Source organism: Schistocerca gregaria, unplaced genomic scaffold (assembly GCF_023897955.1).
Source record: "Schistocerca gregaria isolate iqSchGreg1 unplaced genomic scaffold, iqSchGreg1.2 ptg000359l, whole genome shotgun sequence".
NCBI lineage: Eukaryota > Metazoa > Arthropoda > Insecta > Orthoptera > Acrididae > Schistocerca > Schistocerca gregaria.
The window spans coordinates 755,968-772,885 of NW_026061817.1; the positions used below are offsets into that span (position 1 = coordinate 755,968).

Sequence of the window (16,918 nt, forward strand, 5' to 3'; positions counted from 1 at the left end):
TGCTCGCTTGAGATGCGTCAGCCTCAGGACCTTATAGCTGTATAGCTGCGGCTGCAGTTTAATCTAGAGAGTCGGGACAGTACGTGTAGCAAGACAACAGATTGTTCAGAAAGCGCAAACTGTCTGTCTCTAATATGTGAGGCTTAGCTAGTTTCCTGGGAAGTCGTCTCCTGCGTGCATCGGTAGCGCAGTAGGTAGCGCGTAAGTCTCATAATCTTAAGGTCGTGAGTTCGATCCTCACCTGGGGCATTTAATTTTCTGTACATCATGACTGCATTAACGGCGTTGCTGTTGCTAGGGAACGTACTTAACTGTCGTCCGTTATCCACACGGAGTGCACTCCTCAGCGTCAAAATGTTTACTTCCAATTATGACGACGTAACAAGTTTGATATTTCTCCTCCCCTGTTACAAGCAAAATGCGATGCACACAGCAATGGACAGTCAATTTTGAACTGTGCGCCATGCCGGTCTGTAGGCGCAGATATGATCGCAAGCAGAGAACAGCACTGAGTCCAGATTCAGCACAAAATACGAGAAGAGACGGAATAAATCTCACTGTTCTCAAGCAAGTTCTGTGTGGTCTAGTGGTTAGGATACCTGGCTTTCACCCAGGAGGCCCGGGTTCGATTGCCGGTACCGGAACGGAACTGTTTGCGCAAACAACGCTCCATGTTTTGGCCTTCGAACTGTCGGTGGTTGCCCTTCTTCCTTAGCTTCAACCGAACGTAATCGGGGAAAGCAGGCACGTGATGCAGTTACTGTCAGCACCGGAATAAAGGGAGAAGAGGCACTGGTCCGCTGTGGGCTGCTACCAGCGTCAGTGAGAAGTCGGTGGAGTCGCCAGTAGCGCCAGAAGCCTTCACACACGTTCCAGTTAATCACGTTGCTTGAAGCAGCTCCAGCCACAACAAGCCCAAGCCCGAAGAGCTCAGTCGGTAGAGCATTAGGCTTTTAACCTAAGGGTCCAGGGTTCAAGTCCCTGTCCGGGCGAAGATTTTAACGCTTCCGTAATGGCTCGTGTCATAGCGATAGTAGCCCTGCCGTAATCAGTGCACGGTTTTCGTTTCCCGTCAACATTCTGCGCAGACGCAATCGGTTGGGTTTTTCACGTTTCGAGGGGTGCTTCTCGTACAAGCAGTCGTGGCCGAGTGGTTAAGGCGTCTGACTAGAAATCAGATTCCCTCTGGGAGCGTAGGTTCGAGTCCTACCGACTGCGTTGGTTTTTTTTCTTTTTTTGTTTTGGAAGAAGGAGCAGAAAATATCCCGTTTTGGTACCTCGCCACACCTCACCTCTCACAGCCGTTTATAGTGCCTGTCCTTTACATAAGGGCGATTTCCAAGCGTCAGCTTTCGCGTCAGCCGAGCAAAGTCGGGACAAGTCGGGACATACTACAGGATGGTCTGGGTGGTGCAACGACGAAACAAAACCTTAATTTAAAAATCGAAAAAATGGGAAAAATAGGATGAAAAAGCAAAAAGAAGAATATAAAAAAGTCTTACTGAGTGCGTCGGTTTTTTTCTTTTTTTGTTTTGGCAGAAGGAGCAGAAAATATCGCGTTTTGGTACCCGCCACACCTCACCTCTCACAGCCGTCTATAGTGCCTGTCCTTTACATAAGGGCGATTTCCAAGCGTCAGCTTTCGCGTCAGCCGAGCAAAGTCGGGACAAGTCGGGACATACCACAGGATGGTCTGGGTGGTGCAACGACGAAAAAAAAACGTTAATTTAACAGCAGGAGCCCACATAATGATAGGGAAATATTAGCGCCACTTGCGGTGGCCGGGAATCGAACCCGAATCAACTGCTTGGAAGGAAACTATGCTCATAATTACAACACCACTGCAGTGCCGCTGCTCGCAACGCCGCGCTGTGTCGGCTTCCCGCCCGCCGGCAGCGGCCCACGGCTATAGGAGCTGCAGGCGCATTACGAGGTAGGAGGGTGCATCCACACGCATTCGGGCAGCGCCTCCAAGCACGCTACGTCTTTGGGCAAGACTCGTCGCCGCTGACGCAAGGTTACTCACACGATAATGATGAGCGGTCGTTTTAAGGCAGTGTAGTGGAGGACTCCGCGAGTTTAGCCCTTTTTTCGACGTCGCTGGGTGGCAATCCCACTTTCCCTGCCAACAGCTGCTCGTATTGCATGGATAGCTTGTCGAGCATCTGTGGCTCTGTGGTTTGTGTCTCGGTAGCGCAGTAGGTAGTGCCTAAGTCTCATAATGTTAAGGTATGCCGGCACGATAACTCAGCGTGTTCGGTCAGAGGGTTATCTGCTCCCTCTAATGAAGGACTGAGTCAACGATGAACTTGAACGGGCGTCATCGGACGTCCGCCCCCAAACAACTGCAACGAACAAAATGAGAACAACAAAAAAAAAGTGGTAGAATGCTCGGCCACCACGAGGGCGGCCCGGGTTCGATTCCCGGTGGATGCATTATTTTGCTCTTCTATCTACAATGCTGCCACGCGGATTGCTCGCTTGAGATGCGTCAGCCTCAGGACCTTATAGCTGTATAGCTGCGGCTGCAGTTTAATCTAGAGAGTCGGGACAGTACGTGTAGCAAGACAACAGATTGTTCAGAAAGCGCAAACTGTCTGTCTCTAATATGTGAGGCTTAGCTAGTTTCCTGGGAAGTCGTCTCCTGCGTGCATCGGTAGCGCAGTAGGTAGCGCGTAAGTCTCATAATCTTAAGGTCGTGAGTTCGATCCTCACCTGGGGCATTTAATTTTCTGTACATCATGACTGCATTAACGGCGTTGCTGTTGCTAGGGAACGTACTTAACTGTCGTCCGTTATCCACACGGAGTGCACTCCTCAGCGTCAAAATGTTTACTTCCAATTATGACGACGTAACAAGTTTGATATTTCTCCTCCCCTGTTACAAGCAAAATGCGATGCACACAGCAATGGACAGTCAATTTTGAACTGTGCGCCATGCCGGTCTGTAGGCGCAGATATGATCGCAAGCAGAGAACAGCACTGAGTCCAGATTCAGCACAAAATACGAGAAGAGACGGAATAAATCTCACTGTTCTCAAGCAAGTTCTGTGTGGTCTAGTGGTTAGGATACCTGGCTTTCACCCAGGAGGCCCGGGTTCGATTGCCGGTACCGGAACGGAACTGTTTGCGCAAACAACGCTCCATGTTTTGGCCTTCGAACTGTCGGTGGTTGCCCTTCTTCCTTAGCTTCAACCGAACGTAATCGGGGAAAGCAGGCACGTGATGCAGTTACTGTCAGCACCGGAATAAAGGGAGAAGAGGCACTGGTCCGCTGTGGGCTGCTACCAGCGTCAGTGAGAAGTCGGTGGAGTCGCCAGTAGCGCCAGAAGCCTTCACACACGTTCCAGTTAATCACGTTGCTTGAAGCAGCTCCAGCCACAACAAGCCCAAGCCCGAAGAGCTCAGTCGGTAGAGCATTAGGCTTTTAACCTAAGGGTCCAGGGTTCAAGTCCCTGTCCGGGCGAAGATTTTAACGCTTCCGTAATGGCTCGTGTCATAGCGATAGTAGCCCTGCCGTAATCAGTGCACGGTTTTCGTTTCCCGTCAACATTCTGCGCAGACGCAATCGGTTGGGTTTTTCACGTTTCGAGGGGTGCTTCTCCTACAAGCAGTCGTGGCCGAGTGGTTAAGGCGTCTGACTAGAAATCAGATTCCCTCTGGGAGCGTAGGTTCGAGTCCTACCGACTGCGTTGGTTTTTTTTCTTTTTTTGTTTTGGAAGAAGGAGCAGAAAATATCCCGTTTTGGTACCTCGCCACACCTCACCTCTCACAGCCGTTTATAGTGCCTGTCCTTTACATAAGGGCGATTTCCAAGCGTCAGCTTTCGCGTCAGCCGAGCAAAGTCGGGACAAGTCGGGACATACTACAGGATGGTCTGGGTGGTGCAACGACGAAACAAAACCTTAATTTAAAAATCGAAAAAATGGGAAAAATAGGATGAAAAAGCAAAAAGAAGAATATAAAAAAGTCTTACTGAGTGCGTCGGTTTTTTTCTTTTTTTGTTTTGGCAGAAGGAGCAGAAAATATCGCGTTTTGGTACCCGCCACACCTCACCTCTCACAGCCGTCTATAGTGCCTGTCCTTTACATAAGGGCGATTTCCAAGCGTCAGCTTTCGCGTCAGCCGAGCAAAGTCGGGACAAGTCGGGACATACCACAGGATGGTCTGGGTGGTGCAACGACGAAAAAAAAACGTTAATTTAACAGCAGGAGCCCACATAATGATAGGGAAATATTAGCGCCACTTGCGGTGGCCGGGAATCGAACCCGAATCAACTGCTTGGAAGGAAACTATGCTCATAATTACAACACCACTGCAGTGCCGCTGCTCGCAACGCCGCGCTGTGTCGGCTTCCCGCCCGCCGGCAGCGGCCCACGGCTATAGGAGCTGCAGGCGCATTACGAGGTAGGAGGGTGCATCCACACGCATTCGGGCAGCGCCTCCAAGCACGCTACGTCTTTGGGCAAGACTCGTCGCCGCTGACGCAAGGTTACTCACACGATAATGATGAGCGGTCGTTTTAAGGCAGTGTAGTGGAGGACTCCGCGAGTTTAGCCCTTTTTTCGACGTCGCTGGGTGGCAATCCCACTTTCCCTGCCAACAGCTGCTCGTATTGCATGGATAGCTTGTCGAGCATCTGTGGCTCTGTGGTTTGTGTCTCGGTAGCGCAGTAGGTAGTGCCTAAGTCTCATAATGTTAAGGTATGCCGGCACGATAACTCAGCGTGTTCGGTCAGAGGGTTATCTGCTCCCTCTAATGAAGGACTGAGTCAACGATGAACTTGAACGGGCGTCATCGGACGTCCGCCCCCAAACAACTGCAACGAACAAAATGAGAACAACAAAAAAAAAGTGGTAGAATGCTCGGCCACCACGAGGGCGGCCCGGGTTCGATTCCCGGTGGATGCATTATTTTGCTCTTCTATCTACAATGCTGCCACGCGGATTGCTCGCTTGAGATGCGTCAGCCTCAGGACCTTATAGCTGTATAGCTGCGGCTGCAGTTTAATCTAGAGAGTCGGGACAGTACGTGTAGCAAGACAACAGATTGTTCAGAAAGCGCAAACTGTCTGTCTCTAATATGTGAGGCTTAGCTAGTTTCCTGGGAAGTCGTCTCCTGCGTGCATCGGTAGCGCAGTAGGTAGCGCGTAAGTCTCATAATCTTAAGGTCGTGAGTTCGATCCTCACCTGGGGCATTTAATTTTCTGTACATCATGACTGCATTAACGGCGTTGCTGTTGCTAGGGAACGTACTTAACTGTCGTCCGTTATCCACACGGAGTGCACTCCTCAGCGTCAAAATGTTTACTTCCAATTATGACGACGTAACAAGTTTGATATTTCTCCTCCCCTGTTACAAGCAAAATGCGATGCACACAGCAATGGACAGTCAATTTTGAACTGTGCGCCATGCCGGTCTGTAGGCGCAGATATGATCGCAAGCAGAGAACAGCACTGAGTCCAGATTCAGCACAAAATACGAGAAGAGACGGAATAAATCTCACTGTTCTCAAGCAAGTTCTGTGTGGTCTAGTGGTTAGGATACCTGGCTTTCACCCAGGAGGCCCGGGTTCGATTGCCGGTACCGGAACGGAACTGTTTGCGCAAACAACGCTCCATGTTTTGGCCTTCGAACTGTCGGTGGTTGCCCTTCTTCCTTAGCTTCAACCGAACGTAATCGGGGAAAGCAGGCACGTGATGCAGTTACTGTCAGCACCGGAATAAAGGGAGAAGAGGCACTGGTCCGCTGTGGGCTGCTACCAGCGTCAGTGAGAAGTCGGTGGAGTCGCCAGTAGCGCCAGAAGCCTTCACACACGTTCCAGTTAATCACGTTGCTTGAAGCAGCTCCAGCCACAACAAGCCCAAGCCCGAAGAGCTCAGTCGGTAGAGCATTAGGCTTTTAACCTAAGGGTCCAGGGTTCAAGTCCCTGTCCGGGCGAAGATTTTAACGCTTCCGTAATGGCTCGTGTCATAGCGATAGTAGCCCTGCCGTAATCAGTGCACGGTTTTCGTTTCCCGTCAACATTCTGCGCAGACGCAATCGGTTGGGTTTTTCACGTTTCGAGGGGTGCTTCTCCTACAAGCAGTCGTGGCCGAGTGGTTAAGACGTCTGACTAGAAATCAGATTCCCTCTGGGAGCGTAGGTTCGAGTCCTACCGACTGCGTTGGTTTTTTTTCTTTTTTTGTTTTGGAAGAAGGAGCAGAAAATATCCCGTTTTGGTACCTCGCCACACCTCACCTCTCACAGCCGTTTATAGTGCCTGTCCTTTACATAAGGGCGATTTCCAAGCGTCAGCTTTCGCGTCAGCCGAGCAAAGTCGGGACAAGTCGGGACATACTACAGGATGGTCTGGGTGGTGCAACGACGAAACAAAACCTTAATTTAAAAATCGAAAAAATGGGAAAAATAGGATGAAAAAGCAAAAAGAAGAATATAAAAAAGTCTTACTGAGTGCGTCGGTTTTTTTCTTTTTTTGTTTTGGCAGAAGGAGCAGAAAATATCGCGTTTTGGTACCCGCCACACCTCACCTCTCACAGCCGTCTATAGTGCCTGTCCTTTACATAAGGGCGATTTCCAAGCGTCAGCTTTCGCGTCAGCCGAGCAAAGTCGGGACAAGTCGGGACATACCACAGGATGGTCTGGGTGGTGCAACGACGAAAAAAAAACGTTAATTTAACAGCAGGAGCCCACATAATGATAGGGAAATATTAGCGCCACTTGCGGTGGCCGGGAATCGAACCCGAATCAACTGCTTGGAAGGAAACTATGCTCATAATTACAACACCACTGCAGTGCCGCTGCTCGCAACGCCGCGCTGTGTCGGCTTCCCGCCCGCCGGCAGCGGCCCACGGCTATAGGAGCTGCAGGCGCATTACGAGGTAGGAGGGTGCATCCACACGCATTCGGGCAGCGCCTCCAAGCACGCTACGTCTTTGGGCAAGACTCGTCGCCGCTGACGCAAGGTTACTCACACGATAATGATGAGCGGTCGTTTTAAGGCAGTGTAGTGGAGGACTCCGCGAGTTTAGCCCTTTTTTCGACGTCGCTGGGTGGCAATCCCACTTTCCCTGCCAACAGCTGCTCGTATTGCATGGATAGCTTGTCGAGCATCTGTGGCTCTGTGGTTTGTGTCTCGGTAGCGCAGTAGGTAGTGCCTAAGTCTCATAATGTTAAGGTATGCCGGCACGATAACTCAGCGTGTTCGGTCAGAGGGTTATCTGCTCCCTCTAATGAAGGACTGAGTCAACGATGAACTTGAACGGGCGTCATCGGACGTCCGCCCCCAAACAACTGCAACGAACAAAATGAGAACAACAAAAAAAAAGTGGTAGAATGCTCGGCCACCACGAGGGCGGCCCGGGTTCGATTCCCGGTGGATGCATTATTTTGCTCTTCTATCTACAATGCTGCCACGCGGATTGCTCGCTTGAGATGCGTCAGCCTCAGGACCTTATAGCTGTATAGCTGCGGCTGCAGTTTAATCTAGAGAGTCGGGACAGTACGTGTAGCAAGACAACAGATTGTTCAGAAAGCGCAAACTGTCTGTCTCTAATATGTGAGGCTTAGCTAGTTTCCTGGGAAGTCGTCTCCTGCGTGCATCGGTAGCGCAGTAGGTAGCGCGTAAGTCTCATAATCTTAAGGTCGTGAGTTCGATCCTCACCTGGGGCATTTAATTTTCTGTACATCATGACTGCATTAACGGCGTTGCTGTTGCTAGGGAACGTACTTAACTGTCGTCCGTTATCCACACGGAGTGCACTCCTCAGCGTCAAAATGTTTACTTCCAATTATGACGACGTAACAAGTTTGATATTTCTCCTCCCCTGTTACAAGCAAAATGCGATGCACACAGCAATGGACAGTCAATTTTGAACTGTGCGCCATGCCGGTCTGTAGGCGCAGATATGATCGCAAGCAGAGAACAGCACTGAGTCCAGATTCAGCACAAAATACGAGAAGAGACGGAATAAATCTCACTGTTCTCAAGCAAGTTCTGTGTGGTCTAGTGGTTAGGATACCTGGCTTTCACCCAGGAGGCCCGGGTTCGATTGCCGGTACCGGAACGGAACTGTTTGCGCAAACAACGCTCCATGTTTTGGCCTTCGAACTGTCGGTGGTTGCCCTTCTTCCTTAGCTTCAACCGAACGTAATCGGGGAAAGCAGGCACGTGATGCAGTTACTGTCAGCACCGGAATAAAGGGAGAAGAGGCACTGGTCCGCTGTGGGCTGCTACCAGCGTCAGTGAGAAGTCGGTGGAGTCGCCAGTAGCGCCAGAAGCCTTCACACACGTTCCAGTTAATCACGTTGCTTGAAGCAGCTCCAGCCACAACAAGCCCAAGCCCGAAGAGCTCAGTCGGTAGAGCATTAGGCTTTTAACCTAAGGGTCCAGGGTTCAAGTCCCTGTCCGGGCGAAGATTTTAACGCTTCCGTAATGGCTCGTGTCATAGCGATAGTAGCCCTGCCGTAATCAGTGCACGGTTTTCGTTTCCCGTCAACATTCTGCGCAGACGCAATCGGTTGGGTTTTTCACGTTTCGAGGGGTGCTTCTCGTACAAGCAGTCGTGGCCGAGTGGTTAAGGCGTCTGACTAGAAATCAGATTCCCTCTGGGAGCGTAGGTTCGAGTCCTACCGACTGCGTTGGTTTTTTTCTTTTTTTGTTTTGGAAGAAGGAGCAGAAAATATCCCGTTTTGGTACCTCGCCACACCTCACCTCTCACAGCCGTTTATAGTGCCTGTCCTTTACATAAGGGCGATTTCCAAGCGTCAGCTTTCGCGTCAGCCGAGCAAAGTCGGGACAAGTCGGGACATACTACAGGATGGTCTGGGTGGTGCAACGACGAAACAAAACCTTAATTTAAAAATCGAAAAAATGGGAAAAATAGGATGAAAAAGCAAAAAGAAGAATATAAAAAAGTCTTACTGAGTGCGTCGGTTTTTTTCTTTTTTTGTTTTGGCAGAAGGAGCAGAAAATATCGCGTTTTGGTACCCGCCACACCTCACCTCTCACAGCCGTCTATAGTGCCTGTCCTTTACATAAGGGCGATTTCCAAGCGTCAGCTTTCGCGTCAGCCGAGCAAAGTCGGGACAAGTCGGGACATACCACAGGATGGTCTGGGTGGTGCAACGACGAAAAAAAAACGTTAATTTAACAGCAGGAGCCCACATAATGATAGGGAAATATTAGCGCCACTTGCGGTGGCCGGGAATCGAACCCGAATCAACTGCTTGGAAGGAAACTATGCTCATAATTACAACACCACTGCAGTGCCGCTGCTCGCAACGCCGCGCTGTGTCGGCTTCCCGCCCGCCGGCAGCGGCCCACGGCTATAGGAGCTGCAGGCGCATTACGAGGTAGGAGGGTGCATCCACACGCATTCGGGCAGCGCCTCCAAGCACGCTACGTCTTTGGGCAAGACTCGTCGCCGCTGACGCAAGGTTACTCACACGATAATGATGAGCGGTCGTTTTAAGGCAGTGTAGTGGAGGACTCCGCGAGTTTAGCCCTTTTTTCGACGTCGCTGGGTGGCAATCCCACTTTCCCTGCCAACAGCTGCTCGTATTGCATGGATAGCTTGTCGAGCATCTGTGGCTCTGTGGTTTGTGTCTCGGTAGCGCAGTAGGTAGTGCCTAAGTCTCATAATGTTAAGGTATGCCGGCACGATAACTCAGCGTGTTCGGTCAGAGGGTTATCTGCTCCCTCTAATGAAGGACTGAGTCAACGATGAACTTGAACGGGCGTCATCGGACGTCCGCCCCCAAACAACTGCAACGAACAAAATGAGAACAACAAAAAAAAAGTGGTAGAATGCTCGGCCACCACGAGGGCGGCCCGGGTTCGATTCCCGGTGGATGCATTATTTTGCTCTTCTATCTACAATGCTGCCACGCGGATTGCTCGCTTGAGATGCGTCAGCCTCAGGACCTTATAGCTGTATAGCTGCGGCTGCAGTTTAATCTAGAGAGTCGGGACAGTACGTGTAGCAAGACAACAGATTGTTCAGAAAGCGCAAACTGTCTGTCTCTAATATGTGAGGCTTAGCTAGTTTCCTGGGAAGTCGTCTCCTGCGTGCATCGGTAGCGCAGTAGGTAGCGCGTAAGTCTCATAATCTTAAGGTCGTGAGTTCGATCCTCACCTGGGGCATTTAATTTTCTGTACATCATGACTGCATTAACGGCGTTGCTGTTGCTAGGGAACGTACTTAACTGTCGTCCGTTATCCACACGGAGTGCACTCCTCAGCGTCAAAATGTTTACTTCCAATTATGACGACGTAACAAGTTTGATATTTCTCCTCCCCTGTTACAAGCAAAATGCGATGCACACAGCAATGGACAGTCAATTTTGAACTGTGCGCCATGCCGGTCTGTAGGCGCAGATATGATCGCAAGCAGAGAACAGCACTGAGTCCAGATTCAGCACAAAATACGAGAAGAGACGGAATAAATCTCACTGTTCTCAAGCAAGTTCTGTGTGGTCTAGTGGTTAGGATACCTGGCTTTCACCCAGGAGGCCCGGGTTCGATTGCCGGTACCGGAACGGAACTGTTTGCGCAAACAACGCTCCATGTTTTGGCCTTCGAACTGTCGGTGGTTGCCCTTCTTCCTTAGCTTCAACCGAACGTAATCGGGGAAAGCAGGCACGTGATGCAGTTACTGTCAGCACCGGAATAAAGGGAGAAGAGGCACTGGTCCGCTGTGGGCTGCTACCAGCGTCAGTGAGAAGTCGGTGGAGTCGCCAGTAGCGCCAGAAGCCTTCACACACGTTCCAGTTAATCACGTTGCTTGAAGCAGCTCCAGCCACAACAAGCCCAAGCCCGAAGAGCTCAGTCGGTAGAGCATTAGGTTTTTAACCTAAGGGTCCAGGGTTCAAGTCCCTGTCCGGGCGATGATTTTAACGCTTCCGTAATGGCTCGTGTCATAGCGATAGTAGCCCTGCCGTAATCAGTGCACGGTTTTCGTTTCCCGTCAACATTCTGCGCAGACGCAATCGGTTGGGTTTTTCACGTTTCGAGGGGTGCTTCTCCTACAAGCAGTCGTGGCCGAGTGGTTAAGGCGTCTGACTAGAAATCAGATTCCCTCTGGGAGCGTAGGTTCGAGTCCTACCGACTGCGTTGGTTTTTTTCTTTTTTTGTTTTGGAAGAAGGAGCAGAAAATATCCCGTTTTGGTACCTCGCCACACCTCACCTCTCACAGCCGTTTATAGTGCCTGTCCTTTACATAAGGGCGATTTCCAAGCGTCAGCTTTCGCGTCAGCCGAGCAAAGTCGGGACAAGTCGGGACATACTACAGGATGGTCTGGGTGGTGCAACGACGAAACAAAACCTTAATTTAAAAATCGAAAAAATGGGAAAAATAGGATGAAAAAGCAAAAAGAAGAATATAAAAAAGTCTTACTGAGTGCGTCGGTTTTTTTCTTTTTTTGTTTTGGCAGAAGGAGCAGAAAATATCGCGTTTTGGTACCCGCCACACCTCACCTCTCACAGCCGTCTATAGTGCCTGTCCTTTACATAAGGGCGATTTCCAAGCGTCAGCTTTCGCGTCAGCCGAGCAAAGTCGGGACAAGTCGGGACATACCACAGGATGGTCTGGGTGGTGCAACGACGAAAAAAAAACGTTAATTTAACAGCAGGAGCCCACATAATGATAGGGAAATATTAGCGCCACTTGCGGTGGCCGGGAATCGAACCCGAATCAACTGCTTGGAAGGAAACTATGCTCATAATTACAACACCACTGCAGTGCCGCTGCTCGCAACGCCGCGCTGTGTCGGCTTCCCGCCCGCCGGCAGCGGCCCACGGCTATAGGAGCTGCAGGCGCATTACGAGGTAGGAGGGTGCATCCACACGCATTCGGGCAGCGCCTCCAAGCACGCTACGTCTTTGGGCAAGACTCGTCGCCGCTGACGCAAGGTTACTCACACGATAATGATGAGCGGTCGTTTTAAGGCAGTGTAGTGGAGGACTCCGCGAGTTTAGCCCTTTTTTCGACGTCGCTGGGTGGCAATCCCACTTTCCCTGCCAACAGCTGCTCGTATTGCATGGATAGCTTGTCGAGCATCTGTGGCTCTGTGGTTTGTGTCTCGGTAGCGCAGTAGGTAGTGCCTAAGTCTCATAATGTTAAGGTATGCCGGCACGATAACTCAGCGTGTTCGGTCAGAGGGTTATCTGCTCCCTCTAATGAAGGACTGAGTCAACGATGAACTTGAACGGGCGTCATCGGACGTCCGCCCCCAAACAACTGCAACGAACAAAATGAGAACAACAAAAAAAAAGTGGTAGAATGCTCGGCCACCACGAGGGCGGCCCGGGTTCGATTCCCGGTGGATGCATTATTTTGCTCTTCTATCTACAATGCTGCCACGCGGATTGCTCGCTTGAGATGCGTCAGCCTCAGGACCTTATAGCTGTATAGCTGCGGCTGCAGTTTAATCTAGAGAGTCGGGACAGTACGTGTAGCAAGACAACAGATTGTTCAGAAAGCGCAAACTGTCTGTCTCTAATATGTGAGGCTTAGCTAGTTTCCTGGGAAGTCGTCTCCTGCGTGCATCGGTAGCGCAGTAGGTAGCGCGTAAGTCTCATAATCTTAAGGTCGTGAGTTCGATCCTCACCTGGGGCATTTAATTTTCTGTACATCATGACTGCATTAACGGCGTTGCTGTTGCTAGGGAACGTACTTAACTGTCGTCCGTTATCCACACGGAGTGCACTCCTCAGCGTCAAAATGTTTACTTCCAATTATGACGACGTAACAAGTTTGATATTTCTCCTCCCCTGTTACAAGCAAAATGCGATGCACACAGCAATGGACAGTCAATTTTGAACTGTGCGCCATGCCGGTCTGTAGGCGCAGATATGATCGCAAGCAGAGAACAGCACTGAGTCCAGATTCAGCACAAAATACGAGAAGAGACGGAATAAATCTCACTGTTCTCAAGCAAGTTCTGTGTGGTCTAGTGGTTAGGATACCTGGCTTTCACCCAGGAGGCCCGGGTTCGATTGCCGGTACCGGAACGGAACTGTTTGCGCAAACAACGCTCCATGTTTTGGCCTTCGAACTGTCGGTGGTTGCCCTTCTTCCTTAGCTTCAACCGAACGTAATCGGGGAAAGCAGGCACGTGATGCAGTTACTGTCAGCACCGGAATAAAGGGAGAAGAGGCACTGGTCCGCTGTGGGCTGCTACCAGCGTCAGTGAGAAGTCGGTGGAGTCGCCAGTAGCGCCAGAAGCCTTCACACACGTTCCAGTTAATCACGTTGCTTGAAGCAGCTCCAGCCACAACAAGCCCAAGCCCGAAGAGCTCCGTCGGTAGAGCATTAGGCTTTTAACCTAAGGGTCCAGGGTTCAAGTCCCTGTCCGGGCGAAGATTTTAACGCTTCCGTAATGGCTCGTGTCATAGCGATAGTAGCCCTGCCGTAATCAGTGCACGGTTTTCGTTTCCCGTCAACATTCTGCGCAGACGCAATCGGTTGGGTTTTTCACGTTTCGAGGGGTGCTTCTCCTACAAGCAGTCGTGGCCGAGTGGTTAAGGCGTCTGACTAGAAATCAGATTCCCTCTGGGAGCGTAGGTTCGAGTCCTACCGACTGCGTTGGTTTTTTTCTTTTTTTGTTTTGGAAGAAGGAGCAGAAAATATCCCGTTTTGGTACCTCGCCACACCTCACCTCTCACAGCCGTTTATAGTGCCTGTCCTTTACATAAGGGCGATTTCCAAGCGTCAGCTTTCGCGTCAGCCGAGCAAAGTCGGGACAAGTCGGGACATACTACAGGATGGTCTGGGTGGTGCAACGACGAAACAAAACCTTAATTTAAAAATCGAAAAAATGGGAAAAATAGGATGAAAAAGCAAAAAGAAGAATATAAAAAAGTCTTACTGAGTGCGTCGGTTTTTTTCTTTTTTTGTTTTGGCAGAAGGAGCAGAAAATATCGCGTTTTGGTACCCGCCACACCTCACCTCTCACAGCCGTCTATAGTGCCTGTCCTTTACATAAGGGCGATTTCCAAGCGTCAGCTTTCGCGTCAGCCGAGCAAAGTCGGGACAAGTCGGGACATACCACAGGATGGTCTGGGTGGTGCAACGACGAAAAAAAAACGTTAATTTAACAGCAGGAGCCCACATAATGATAGGGAAATATTAGCGCCACTTGCGGTGGCCGGGAATCGAACCCGAATCAACTGCTTGGAAGGAAACTATGCTCATAATTACAACACCACTGCAGTGCCGCTGCTCGCAACGCCGCGCTGTGTCGGCTTCCCGCCCGCCGGCAGCGGCCCACGGCTATAGGAGCTGCAGGCGCATTACGAGGTAGGAGGGTGCATCCACACGCATTCGGGCAGCGCCTCCAAGCACGCTACGTCTTTGGGCAAGACTCGTCGCCGCTGACGCAAGGTTACTCACACGATAATGATGAGCGGTCGTTTTAAGGCAGTGTAGTGGAGGACTCCGCGAGTTTAGCCCTTTTTTCGACGTCGCTGGGTGGCAATCCCACTTTCCCTGCCAACAGCTGCTCGTATTGCATGGATAGCTTGTCGAGCATCTGTGGCTCTGTGGTTTGTGTCTCGGTAGCGCAGTAGGTAGTGCCTAAGTCTCATAATGTTAAGGTATGCCGGCACGATAACTCAGCGTGTTCGGTCAGAGGGTTATCTGCTCCCTCTAATGAAGGACTGAGTCAACGATGAACTTGAACGGGCGTCATCGGACGTCCGCCCCCAAACAACTGCAACGAACAAAATGAGAACAACAAAAAAAAAGTGGTAGAATGCTCGGCCACCACGAGGGCGGCCCGGGTTCGATTCCCGGTGGATGCATTATTTTGCTCTTCTATCTACAATGCTGCCACGCGGATTGCTCGCTTGAGATGCGTCAGCCTCAGGACCTTATAGCTGTATAGCTGCGGCTGCAGTTTAATCTAGAGAGTCGGGACAGTACGTGTAGCAAGACAACAGATTGTTCAGAAAGCGCAAACTGTCTGTCTCTAATATGTGAGGCTTAGCTAGTTTCCTGGGAAGTCGTCTCCCGCGTGCATCGGTAGCGCAGTAGGTAGCGCGTAAGTCTCATAATCTTAAGGTCGTGAGTTCGATCCTCACCTGGGGCATTTAATTTTCTGTACATCATGACTGCATTAACGGCGTTGCTGTTGCTAGGGAACGTACTTAACTGTCGTCCGTTATCCACACGGAGTGCACTCCTCAGCGTCAAAATGTTTACTTCCAATTATGACGACGTAACAAGTTTGATATTTCTCCTCCCCTGTTACAAGCAAAATGCGATGCACACAGCAATGGACAGTCAATTTTGAACTGTGCGCCATGCCGGTCTGTAGGCGCAGATATGATCGCAAGCAGAGAACAGCACTGAGTCCAGATTCAGCACAAAATACGAGAAGAGACGGAATAAATCTCACTGTTCTCAAGCAAGTTCTGTGTGGTCTAGTGGTTAGGATACCTGGCTTTCACCCAGGAGGCCCGGGTTCGATTGCCGGTACCGGAACGGAACTGTTTGCGCAAACAACGCTCCATGTTTTGGCCTTCGAACTGTCGGTGGTTGCCCTTCTTCCTTAGCTTCAACCGAACGTAATCGGGGAAAGCAGGCACGTGATGCAGTTACTGTCAGCACCGGAATAAAGGGAGAAGAGGCACTGGTCCGCTGTGGGCTGCTACCAGCGTCAGTGAGAAGTCGGTGGAGTCGCCAGTAGCGCCAGAAGCCTTCACACACGTTCCAGTTAATCACGTTGCTTGAAGCAGCTCCAGCCACAACAAGCCCAAGCCCGAAGAGCTCAGTCGGTAGAGCATTAGGTTTTTAACCTAAGGGTCCAGGGTTCAAGTCCCTGTCCGGGCGATGATTTTAACGCTTCCGTAATGGCTCGTGTCATAGCGATAGTAGCCCTGCCGTAATCAGTGCACGGTTTTCGTTTCCCGTCAACATTCTGCGCAGACGCAATCGGTTGGGTTTTTCACGTTTCGAGGGGTGCTTCTCCTACAAGCAGTCGTGGCCGAGTGGTTAAGGCGTCTGACTAGAAATCAGATTCCCTCTGGGAGCGTAGGTTCGAGTCCTACCGACTGCGTTGGTTTTTTTCTTTTTTTGTTTTGGAAGAAGGAGCAGAAAATATCCCGTTTTGGTACCTCGCCACACCTCACCTCTCACAGCCGTTTATAGTGCCTGTCCTTTACATAAGGGCGATTTCCAAGCGTCAGCTTTCGCGTCAGCCGAGCAAAGTCGGGACAAGTCGGGACATACTACAGGATGGTCTGGGTGGTGCAACGACGAAACAAAACCTTAATTTAAAAATCGAAAAAATGGGAAAAATAGGATGAAAAAGCAAAAAGAAGAATATAAAAAAGTCTTACTGAGTGCGTCGGTTTTTTTCTTTTTTTGTTTTGGCAGAAGGAGCAGAAAATATCGCGTTTTGGTACCCGCCACACCTCACCTCTCACAGCACAGCCGTCTATAGTGCCTGTCCTTTACATAAGGGCGATTTCCAAGCGTCAGCTTTCGCGTCAGCCGAGCAAAGTCGGGACAAGTCGGGACATACCACAGGATGGTCTGGGTGGTGCAACGACGAAAAAAAAACGTTAATTTAACAGCAGGAGCCCACATAATGATAGGGAAATATTAGCGCCACTTGCGGTGGCCGGGAATCGAACCCGAATCAACTGCTTGGAAGGAAACTATGCTCATAATTACAACACCACTGCAGTGCCGCTGCTCGCAACGCCGCGCTGTGTCGGCTTCCCGCCCGCCGGCAGCGGCCCACGGCTATAGGAGCTGCAGGCGCATTACGAGGTAGGAGGGTGCATCCACACGCATTCGGGCAGCGCCTCCAAGCACGCTACGTCTTTGGGCAAGACTCGTCGCCGCTGACGCAAGGTTACTCACACGATAATGATGAGCGGTCGTTTTAAGGCAGTGTAGTGGAGGACTCC

General features: G+C 50.6%; 28 non-coding genes across 28 annotated transcripts; all 28 read left to right on the top strand.

The window, feature by feature from the left end:
- The first annotated feature begins 176 nt into the window (after window positions 1-176).
- Window positions 177-249, top strand: Trnam-cau (transfer RNA methionine (anticodon CAU)). Its single transcript has one exon. It is a non-coding gene; the product is annotated as a tRNA-Met (tRNA).
- Window positions 250-572: 323 nt separating this feature from the next.
- Window positions 573-644, top strand: Trnae-uuc (transfer RNA glutamic acid (anticodon UUC)). Its single transcript has one exon. It is a non-coding gene; the product is annotated as a tRNA-Glu (tRNA).
- A 275-nt stretch (window positions 645-919) lies between these two features.
- Window positions 920-992, top strand: Trnak-uuu (transfer RNA lysine (anticodon UUU)). Its single transcript has one exon. It is a non-coding gene; the product is annotated as a tRNA-Lys (tRNA).
- Window positions 993-1,136: 144 nt separating this feature from the next.
- Window positions 1,137-1,218, top strand: Trnas-aga (transfer RNA serine (anticodon AGA)). Its single transcript has one exon. It is a non-coding gene; the product is annotated as a tRNA-Ser (tRNA).
- Window positions 1,219-2,650: 1,432 nt separating this feature from the next.
- Window positions 2,651-2,723, top strand: Trnam-cau (transfer RNA methionine (anticodon CAU)). The gene has a single exon. It is a non-coding gene; the product is annotated as a tRNA-Met (tRNA).
- Window positions 2,724-3,046: 323 nt separating this feature from the next.
- Trnae-uuc (transfer RNA glutamic acid (anticodon UUC)) lies at window positions 3,047-3,118 on the top strand. Its single transcript has one exon. It is a non-coding gene; the product is annotated as a tRNA-Glu (tRNA).
- Window positions 3,119-3,393: 275 nt separating this feature from the next.
- Window positions 3,394-3,466, top strand: Trnak-uuu (transfer RNA lysine (anticodon UUU)). Its single transcript has one exon. It is a non-coding gene; the product is annotated as a tRNA-Lys (tRNA).
- Window positions 3,467-3,610: 144 nt separating this feature from the next.
- On the top strand, window positions 3,611-3,692 carry Trnas-aga (transfer RNA serine (anticodon AGA)). The gene has a single exon. It is a non-coding gene; the product is annotated as a tRNA-Ser (tRNA).
- A 1,432-nt stretch (window positions 3,693-5,124) lies between these two features.
- Window positions 5,125-5,197, top strand: Trnam-cau (transfer RNA methionine (anticodon CAU)). Its single transcript has one exon. It is a non-coding gene; the product is annotated as a tRNA-Met (tRNA).
- A 323-nt stretch (window positions 5,198-5,520) lies between these two features.
- Trnae-uuc (transfer RNA glutamic acid (anticodon UUC)) lies at window positions 5,521-5,592 on the top strand. The gene has a single exon. It is a non-coding gene; the product is annotated as a tRNA-Glu (tRNA).
- A 275-nt stretch (window positions 5,593-5,867) lies between these two features.
- On the top strand, window positions 5,868-5,940 carry Trnak-uuu (transfer RNA lysine (anticodon UUU)). The gene has a single exon. It is a non-coding gene; the product is annotated as a tRNA-Lys (tRNA).
- Window positions 5,941-6,084: 144 nt separating this feature from the next.
- Trnas-aga (transfer RNA serine (anticodon AGA)) lies at window positions 6,085-6,166 on the top strand. The gene has a single exon. It is a non-coding gene; the product is annotated as a tRNA-Ser (tRNA).
- Window positions 6,167-7,598: 1,432 nt separating this feature from the next.
- Window positions 7,599-7,671, top strand: Trnam-cau (transfer RNA methionine (anticodon CAU)). The gene has a single exon. It is a non-coding gene; the product is annotated as a tRNA-Met (tRNA).
- Window positions 7,672-7,994: 323 nt separating this feature from the next.
- Trnae-uuc (transfer RNA glutamic acid (anticodon UUC)) lies at window positions 7,995-8,066 on the top strand. Its single transcript has one exon. It is a non-coding gene; the product is annotated as a tRNA-Glu (tRNA).
- Window positions 8,067-8,341: 275 nt separating this feature from the next.
- Trnak-uuu (transfer RNA lysine (anticodon UUU)) lies at window positions 8,342-8,414 on the top strand. Its single transcript has one exon. It is a non-coding gene; the product is annotated as a tRNA-Lys (tRNA).
- Window positions 8,415-8,558: 144 nt separating this feature from the next.
- Trnas-aga (transfer RNA serine (anticodon AGA)) lies at window positions 8,559-8,640 on the top strand. The gene has a single exon. It is a non-coding gene; the product is annotated as a tRNA-Ser (tRNA).
- A 1,431-nt stretch (window positions 8,641-10,071) lies between these two features.
- Trnam-cau (transfer RNA methionine (anticodon CAU)) lies at window positions 10,072-10,144 on the top strand. Its single transcript has one exon. It is a non-coding gene; the product is annotated as a tRNA-Met (tRNA).
- A 323-nt stretch (window positions 10,145-10,467) lies between these two features.
- On the top strand, window positions 10,468-10,539 carry Trnae-uuc (transfer RNA glutamic acid (anticodon UUC)). The gene has a single exon. It is a non-coding gene; the product is annotated as a tRNA-Glu (tRNA).
- A 275-nt stretch (window positions 10,540-10,814) lies between these two features.
- Trnak-uuu (transfer RNA lysine (anticodon UUU)) lies at window positions 10,815-10,887 on the top strand. Its single transcript has one exon. It is a non-coding gene; the product is annotated as a tRNA-Lys (tRNA).
- Window positions 10,888-11,031: 144 nt separating this feature from the next.
- Window positions 11,032-11,113, top strand: Trnas-aga (transfer RNA serine (anticodon AGA)). The gene has a single exon. It is a non-coding gene; the product is annotated as a tRNA-Ser (tRNA).
- A 1,431-nt stretch (window positions 11,114-12,544) lies between these two features.
- Window positions 12,545-12,617, top strand: Trnam-cau (transfer RNA methionine (anticodon CAU)). Its single transcript has one exon. It is a non-coding gene; the product is annotated as a tRNA-Met (tRNA).
- Window positions 12,618-12,940: 323 nt separating this feature from the next.
- Window positions 12,941-13,012, top strand: Trnae-uuc (transfer RNA glutamic acid (anticodon UUC)). Its single transcript has one exon. It is a non-coding gene; the product is annotated as a tRNA-Glu (tRNA).
- Window positions 13,013-13,287: 275 nt separating this feature from the next.
- Window positions 13,288-13,360, top strand: Trnak-uuu (transfer RNA lysine (anticodon UUU)). Its single transcript has one exon. It is a non-coding gene; the product is annotated as a tRNA-Lys (tRNA).
- Window positions 13,361-13,504: 144 nt separating this feature from the next.
- On the top strand, window positions 13,505-13,586 carry Trnas-aga (transfer RNA serine (anticodon AGA)). Its single transcript has one exon. It is a non-coding gene; the product is annotated as a tRNA-Ser (tRNA).
- A 1,431-nt stretch (window positions 13,587-15,017) lies between these two features.
- Trnam-cau (transfer RNA methionine (anticodon CAU)) lies at window positions 15,018-15,090 on the top strand. The gene has a single exon. It is a non-coding gene; the product is annotated as a tRNA-Met (tRNA).
- Window positions 15,091-15,413: 323 nt separating this feature from the next.
- On the top strand, window positions 15,414-15,485 carry Trnae-uuc (transfer RNA glutamic acid (anticodon UUC)). Its single transcript has one exon. It is a non-coding gene; the product is annotated as a tRNA-Glu (tRNA).
- A 275-nt stretch (window positions 15,486-15,760) lies between these two features.
- Window positions 15,761-15,833, top strand: Trnak-uuu (transfer RNA lysine (anticodon UUU)). Its single transcript has one exon. It is a non-coding gene; the product is annotated as a tRNA-Lys (tRNA).
- Window positions 15,834-15,977: 144 nt separating this feature from the next.
- Window positions 15,978-16,059, top strand: Trnas-aga (transfer RNA serine (anticodon AGA)). Its single transcript has one exon. It is a non-coding gene; the product is annotated as a tRNA-Ser (tRNA).
- Window positions 16,060-16,918: the final 859 nt, after the last annotated feature.